Raw genomic sequence first — 8410 nt, forward strand, 5'->3', positions numbered from 1 at the left:
TATATATATATTATATATATATATATGTATGGACATGATGTATTGTGTAGAAGGAACTCCTGTAAATAGGCTATGAGGTGGTAGCGTGTGGGGTTTGGAGAAGCATTCTGTCCCTAGTCCCATGATTAGGTCTTAGTCTTTCCATGAGCCAGTACATCTGGACTGTGAACTTCAAGTGCTTCTTAGTTGTTCCCCCCTTAGTTGGGGACATGATGGCTAGGGTGGACTGGAGTTGGGCAATTCCCTTCTCCCACGTGGAAAGCTGGAACTGGCTGGAGTCGTATATTTATTTTTTAATCATAATACCTTCTAAAAATAACCCTCCACCCCTCCCCCTCCCCCCAAATTTGGAGAGTCCTTTCCTCTTTTCTTATTTTCCTCTCTCTCTCTCACTGTCTTCTCCATGAGAATCAGCTCAGGGGCTTTGGCAGGGTTGTGGTTGGACTGACTTCAACTTCTCTCTCCCGAAGTTTCTGTGAAATGAGAGGAAAGGGCCTCAGCAAATCCCCCAGCACTGGTTTGTGAGAGGAGAGTGTATTAGTCAGGCTTTCTCAGGCATCAAGGCAGAATCCTGCATGCCCAGGTGAGTGTGTGGGAGCAGTGAGGGTTTATTGCCGGGATGGACGGGGAGGTGTGGAAGAGCCAGAAACTGCTCCCCAGGCTAGGGTATCCGTCAGGCAGCATGGAGTACTGAGCTCCACCGCAGCATCACTGGGGACGTCTGAGCGCAGCCGCCCTGCCTTCTTCTCTGGTGTTTGTGCTCCTCCGGGAGCCAGTGAGGCTGCTCCCCTTCTCCTCAGTCACATCAGTTCTGAGAGGATCGCAACCCACTGCCTGAGCTGCCGTGTTGTCTCCTGACCCCACCATGACCACTCAGGCCATGACTGACTGAACCGGGAATGGACAACAGATCCAGGGGGACACCAGCTGGGTCAAGCCAGTCATACTCCCTGTCCTGGAAATTTAGGACCTGGAGATAAAGTCAATTAGGTGACAACGTAACATGCGTGAAAGGAAAGGCTGTGGAGTGTCGGAGCTTCGGAGGCCATGGCGGGTGAGGTGAGGGAGAGGGAAGGGTGGCCAGAGGAGAGGCAGACATGAGAGAGCCTGGTAGCCCTGGGGGCACAACTTTGGTTCTTGACTTTCTCGTTCTGGTTCCTTATAGCCAGCCTTGTCATCTTCTCTCATTGGACTCCCCGGCGTAAACCTCTCTTTTTCTGAGCTGACTCTGATTTCATCAGACTGTGCCATCCTCCTTATGGCAGACATCTACAGACACTGGGTCACTCCTCTTGCCCTGAAGGTTTTTAACTTCTGGATCACTGTCCTTCTGTCCAACACCAAAAGTCATAATTGTTTAATCATTCCAGTATTAACAATGAAGATGCCCCTTGAAAACATCATGCTAAGTGAAAAAAGCCAGTCACAGAGGACTGCATATTATAAAATCCAGTGATATAAAATGTCCAGAGACAAATCCATAGATACTGTAAGTAGAGTAGTGGCTGCCTGGGGCTGGGGAATGTGGGGAGATAGGAATTGATGGTAAAGGGGTATGGCTTTCTTTGGGGAGTAATAAAAATGTTTGAGGGCTTCCCTGGTGGTGCAGTGGTTGAGAGTCCGCCTGCCGATGCAGGGGACACAGGTTCGTGCCCCGGTCCAGGAAGATCCCACATGCCGCGGAGCGGCTGGGCCCGTGAGCCATGGCCGCTGAGCCTGCGCGTCCGGAGCCTGTGCTCCGCAACGGGAGAGGCCACAACACTGAGAGGCCCGCGTACCGCAAAAAAAAAAAAAAAAAAGTTTGAAAATTGATTTTAGTGATGGATTGGCACGACTCTGTAAATATGCTAAAAACCATTTAATTGTACACTTTCAATGGATGAATTATATGCTATGCGAAGTATATCTCAGTAAAGCTGTTTTAAAAAACGGCTCAGTTCCCTGATTTTTTCCCCCAATAAACTTTTCCTCTACCTCACCTCAGCCACTCACTCCCATGGGCCATAGCCTTGACCTTATCATTCCAATAGTTTCAGCCCCTCCATAATCTGTTTCAAGCATCCTGCTTACTAATTGCCACCTCCAGTTCCAGCCCGCTCTTCTACTATTCCAACTCCAGCAATTCTTTGACCCTTTTGGAACCTGCCATCCATTTATCCCACCACCTTTCCATTGTCTCTTACCCTTATTTCCTCACTTCCCTCTTTGTGTGGCTTAAATTCCATGGTCCAGCATTACTGTCATTCTTTTATGTACATCCTCAACTTCTTTGCCCCTCTGCTGTATTCACTTGGAAAAAAAAATTGTTAAATCCAACTCTTTGACCCTGCACCCACGCAGCTGAATAGGGCTGAGGAAAACTCAAAAACTTGTCTTGTTTCAAATGCCTGACCATTAACTTCAGATGGAACACCCCCGGGGTCGCTTGGCAATCTTCCTGTATTTCTTTTTTTTTTTTTTTTTTTTTTTTTTTTTGCTGTACACGGGCCTCTCACTGCTGTGGCCTCTCCCATTGCGGAGCACAGGCTCCGGACGCACAGGCTCCGCGGCCATGGCTCGCGGGCCCAGCCGCTCCGCGGCATGTGGGATCTTCCGGGATCGGGGCACAAACCCATGTCCCCTGCATCGGCAGGCGGACTCTCAACCACTGCTCCACCAGGGAAGCCCCTTCCTGTATTTCTTAGACCATTCACCCTCCCACTCTCCTAGAAGGTTATTTCACACCTTTTTCCTTTCTCGTGTTCTTTTTTTTATATATAAATTTATTTATTTTATTTGTCTTGGCTGCATTGGGTCTTTGTTGCTGCATGCGGGCTTTCTCTAGTTGCGGTGAGTGGGGGCTACTCTTCGTTGCGGTGCGTGGGCTTCTCATTGCGGTGGCTTCTCTTGTTGCGGAGCACGGGCTCTACATGCGCGGGCTTCAGTAGTTGTGGCACGCAGGCTCAGTAGTTGTGGCTCGTGGGCTCTAGAGTGCAGGTTCAGCAGTTGTGGCACGTGGGCTTAGTTGCTCCTTGGCATGTGGGATCTTACCGGACCAGGGCTCAAACCCGTGTCTCCTGCATTGGCAGGCGGATTCTTAACCACTGCGCCACCAGGGAAGCCCCTTCCTTTCTCTTCTAATCCACAACACTTCCTCTGCCCCCTGTGTTCACTTTCAGTTGATGACTTCATTAGAAGAGAACTTCCACAAGCTCCCACACCCTCACGCACCTCCTTTCCAGCATCTATGCCCCTGTGCCCTGCCTTCATTCCTGTAACAATAACTGTTCTGTCTGTGCTCCTTTTTGAAGGCCAACCGCTTACTTAACGCTAGATCCCAGCCCTTCCTTCCCACTCAGGCCGTTGTGTTCATAATCCTTCCCCTAACTTGCTCCTGCATCATCAGTCTGCTCCACCCACTGAATTTTCCCAGAAACCTTCAGTCTTGCTGTAATGTGTCAGTGTTAAAAAAAAATTAAAACCTATCTTGGGGCTGGATAGATAGATAGATGGACATATATGTGATAAAGCAAGTATAGGAAAGTGTTAGCAGAAGAATCCAGGTGGTGGGTCTGTGTGTTCAATGTATAAAATTCTTTCACCTTTTTGGTGTGTTTGAAATTTTTCATTAATAAAATGTTGGGAAAAAATTCCTATCTTGACCCTACATCTCCCTCTTGCTTTTATCTCATTTCTCTGCTCCCTTTCCCAGCAGAACTCCTGAAAAGCTTGTCTGAACATGTGTCTCCATGTGTCCCATCTTTTCTTTTACCAACTGCAATTAAGCTTTTGCCCCAGCAGTTCGCCAGAATGTCTCTTATAAAGCTCACCCGTGATTTCCACTGTAGGAAATGGAGTGGTCATTTATCAGTCCTAATCTTGCTCAGTCTGTCAGCTGCAGAATTTGACTCCATTAAGTTACTCCTTGCTCCTTACAAAACTTTATTTCCTTAATTCCAGAATGGCACTCTCTCCTCCATTTTCTCTTATCTCCTTAGTCGACTTTGTTGGTCTCTCATCTGTCCATCTTTGTTGGTCTCTCATCTCTTAAGGTTGAAATGCATCAGGACTTAGTTCTTAAAACATTTTCTCTATCTACACTCCCCCTCTTGTTTAACTCCTGCAGTTTCATGGATCCGATTACTATAGGATTATTCCCAAATTTATACTATCCCTAGCCTGAACCTATCTCCTCTATTCCAGACTCATTTATCCAACTGCCTACTCGACATCTCCACCCACATGTCTAAAAGGTATCTCAGACTTAATGTGCCCACAAACTAATTCCTCACTGTAGTAGTTGTTATAATAATAGTCCCAGTGAATCACACCTCCCTTGTGTCCGGGCCTGTTTGCAGTGTGAGCATTAATTTCTTCACACACACTCCCCACCCCTGAACCTGGGCTGGCCTAGTACCTTGGCTTTGATCAGTAGACAGTGATGGAGTATAAATTCCAGAACCTAAGCCATAAGAGGCTTTGCAGCTTTTACTCTCCCATTCTGGAACACGGAGGCCACCATGGCAAAGAAGTCCAGGCTGGCCTCACTAAAAATGAGAGCCCGTGTGGAGAGCCGAGTGAGGCACCCCAGCCAGCAGCTGGTCCTGGCTCCAGCCATGTAGAGGAGGCCGTCTTGGACCTTCCAGCCCCAAACGGGCTATCAGATAACTCAACCACTTGACTGATCCCAGGCAAGATCAGCAGAACTGCCAGATTGCCAACCCATGTCGTCAAGAGAAATCATAAATTGTTGTTAAACTACTAAGTTTGCGCTTTTTTTTTTTTTGCTGCAATAGATACTGAAACACCGCTCTTGCCACTATACCTTCCCCTTCACAGCCTTCATCTCTGTAAATGTCACCTCTGTTCTTCCAATTGCTCACGCCAAAAAACTTGGAGTTCCTTGACTCCTCCCTTTTTCTCATCTAATCCTTCAGCAAATTATATATCATTACTTTCAAAATGTATCCAGACGCCTATACTTACCACCTCCGTTGCTACCACACTGCGCCAAACTGCATCATCTCTTGCCTGGATTACTGCAGGGGCCTCCACCTTGGTCCCTCTGCTTCCATCCTGGCTCCCCTCCACTGTGTTCTCCAGCCAGCAGTGAGCGATCCTTTTAGAGTTGAAGTCAAATCCCATCACTCCTCTGCTCAAAGGACTCCAGGGACTTCACATTTCACTCAGAGTAAAAGTTAAAATCTTTACTGTGGCCTCAAGACCCCACATGATTTGGCCCTCTTCTCTCTCCCCCTTGTTCACCCTGTTTCAGCCACTGTAGCCTCTTTTCTGTCCCTTAAATAAACGAATTGGCTTCCTATCTCAAGCCCTTTGCACTTACTCTCCCCTCTGTGTAAATAGTCTTCCCCAGAGACTCACATAACTCACTTCACGTGTCTGCTCAGATGTCACTTTATTGAAGAAGCCTTCCCTGGTCATCTAGAGCCCACTACTTCATCCCCACCCAAACCCCAAGCTCCATCAATTTCTAGCTCTCTTACCCTGTTTTGGACTCCTCCACAGCAGTCAACACCACCTGACATATTACATTTTTCTTTGTTTGTTTTTTATCTGTTTTCTCCCATTAAAATATAAACTCCATGAGGACGGGGACTTCATCTGGTTATTCACTCCAGGATCTCCGGTGCCTATTACCCATCAAATAGAATGTATTCGATATAGTTTTGCTAAATGAATGAAAGCAGAAGTGTATTGTATTAGTTTTCTGTTGCTTCTGTAACAAGTTACTACAAACTTGGTGACTTAGAACAAATTTATTATTTTAGAGTTCAGGAGATCAGAAGTCCAAAAAAAAACATGTCTCGCCTGGCTAAAATCAAGGTGTTGGCAGGGCTGCATTCTTGCCAGAGAAGCTGTCAGGGAGAACTCATCTCCTTACTTTGTCCAGCTTCTAGAGGCTGCCCACATTCTTTGCATGATGACTGCCTTCCATCCTCAAAGCCAGCAATGATTGATTGAGTCTTCCTCACAGGGCATCATTCTGATGGCTTCCATCATCATATCTCCTTCTCCATCTCGGGCCCTCCCTCTTTCATGAATAAAGACCCTTGTGATTACATTGGGCTGACCCAGATAATCTAGGATAATCTTACCTTCTTAATATCCTTAATTTAATCACATCTGCAAAGTCCCTTTTGCCTTGAAAAGTAACATAGTCACAGGCTCCAGGGATTAGGATGTAAACATCTTTGGAGGGGTGATTATCTTGCCTACCACAGGTATTTACCAAGAAACTAATGAAGCTTAAATTCAAGCCCACTAATGCAAGCCCTTCCTAAGACCCAGGAAAGGGCCCTAGTGACCTGTTCACATGGTCATATGTTTTTTTTGAAAATTTACAAAAGTAAGATATTTTAACTGTAATTGGTTAAGTTTTCTGTTTCTTTCCACTCTGACTTCGCCTCTGTTGTACTGTTGCTCCTGTTGGGTGGCATTGGCATAGACCTGGGCATCTGGGGGATATAGTCACTAAGAGGAAGTTGAGTTGCGTTTAGTGAGATACGTTTATGTGGTTTGTAGTAACTTCCATGTATAGTTAAGTTAGTGTTAGCCTTCCTGGTACAGTAGTGGTTTCCAGAAATACTACAGCTGCCCAATGTTGTAATGTAAGGTTGCAAGGCCAGAGGTCCTATTGCGATATGAGCAAATCCTTTGGCATCTGGCACTAGAAGTATGTGGTGGTAGAGAAAACAAGATTTCAAATGTAGAGAAGCAGAAGCTAGTCTGTGGGAAATTCTTCCATTCATCAGACGTATAAAATGGTAAGCAGACAATTTTAGTTCTCATCACTGTGTAGTCAAAACAGAAGTGCTTTCCTGTCAAGAATATACTCAGTAACGCAATGTGTAGTAGATCATTTGGAAAGATGTTCACAGTAATTCTTCGTGTCACCACACAAATGCCTTTTGCAGTGTGACATGGTTGCTCTTTCCCTCAAGATGTGGAGTCTGTCCCCATCTCTTGTCTGGGGCTGGCCTTGTGACTTGCTCTGACTAATAGAATGTGGCAGAAATGATGTGGGAGTTTCAAGCCTAGACCTCAAGAGGCCTTGCAGCTTCTGCTCTCAGCCTTTACTGTATAAAGAAGCTCTCCCATTGCTGTATAAAGAAGCCCAAACCAGCTTTCCTGAGGATAAGAGACCCCATGGAGAGAGGAACCCAACCAAGAGCCAACACCAACCACCAGACATAAGAGTGAGGCCATCTCAGTCCATCCAGCCTCAGTCCAGCCACAAGACGACTATCGCTGCATGACTGACCCCTAGCAGAAGAACCATCCACCTGATCCTGGTCTATATTGCTGACCCACAGAAACATAAGTGAATAAAATATTTGTTGTTTTAAGAACTGGATTTTGGGGCAGTTTGTTACACAATAATAATGAACAGATACACAGCATATACATACAAATACACCATACATTTTTCTTTTTTATGAGGATCTGGTGAAATAAAATTTATCAGAGTTTCTGTGTTTAAATCTCTTGCTGTTTGACATAATAGACAGACATTGATGAAAATAACCTAAAATTTATAACATGCGTATGAGGACATCAGTGTTCAACTGGTTAATGATGAGTATAATCAATTCAAAGATTAAGTCACTAAGCGTGGACTGCAGCAGGTCAGTGGCCAGGGCAGCCTCCATGGCTATCTACAGATTTTCTTCAGGACAAATGATGTGAGGGTTGGTACATTAGTGGGGGAAGACAAAAATGGAAATAAATACTATGAAGACAGCAAGCAGTTTTTTTGCTACCACCAGTGGTTTATATATACTACTGAAATGAATGGCAAAACCACATTCTGGCATGTGGATGGAAGCATGGTGCCCCCTGAATGGTATCATTGACTTCACTGTATGACTGATGATCCTCCAACAACAAAACCACCTATTGCTTGTACATTCATTTGGACAAACCATAAATTCAACATGAGTGGCACTCCACAACAATATATACCTTATTCCACCACTAGAAAGAAGATTCAGGAGTGGGTCCCACCTTCGATACCTTGCAAGTAAAGACAATGAAAAACAATTTAAACGTGTAAAATATAGGGCTTTTTGTGTAATTGCACCGTTACTGCTTACTATTAACTTGATTAAAATTGTTTGATTGAAAAAAAAGAAAAAGATTAGTCACTGCACAAGAAAATGCAAAGTGCCCTGAAATTATTCATCTTACATATGAAAGAAATCTGGTAGGCATTTTCCCAAGTTTGACAATCTAAAATTTTACTCATTTAAAAAAATTAATTAATTAATTAATTAATTTTTGGCTGTGTTGGGTCTTCGTTGCTGTGTGTGGGCCTTCTCTAGTTGCGGTGAGCAGAGGCTACTCTTTCGTTGCAGCGTGCAGGCTTCTCATTGCGGTGGCTTGTCTTGTTGTGGAGCACAGGCTCTAGGAG

The 8410-nt window shown here is 45.1% G+C and overlaps 1 pseudogene; it reads left to right on the forward strand.

The window, feature by feature from the left end:
- Positions 1 to 8024, forward strand: part of LOC132479678 (NADH dehydrogenase [ubiquinone] 1 alpha subcomplex subunit 12-like) — a 29591-nt pseudogene extending 21567 nt beyond the window's left edge.
- Positions 8025 to 8410: the final 386 nt, after the last annotated feature.

The sequence above is a fragment of the Mesoplodon densirostris genome, chromosome 19 (assembly GCF_025265405.1).
Source record: "Mesoplodon densirostris isolate mMesDen1 chromosome 19, mMesDen1 primary haplotype, whole genome shotgun sequence".
Taxonomy (NCBI): domain Eukaryota; kingdom Metazoa; phylum Chordata; class Mammalia; order Artiodactyla; family Ziphiidae; genus Mesoplodon; species Mesoplodon densirostris.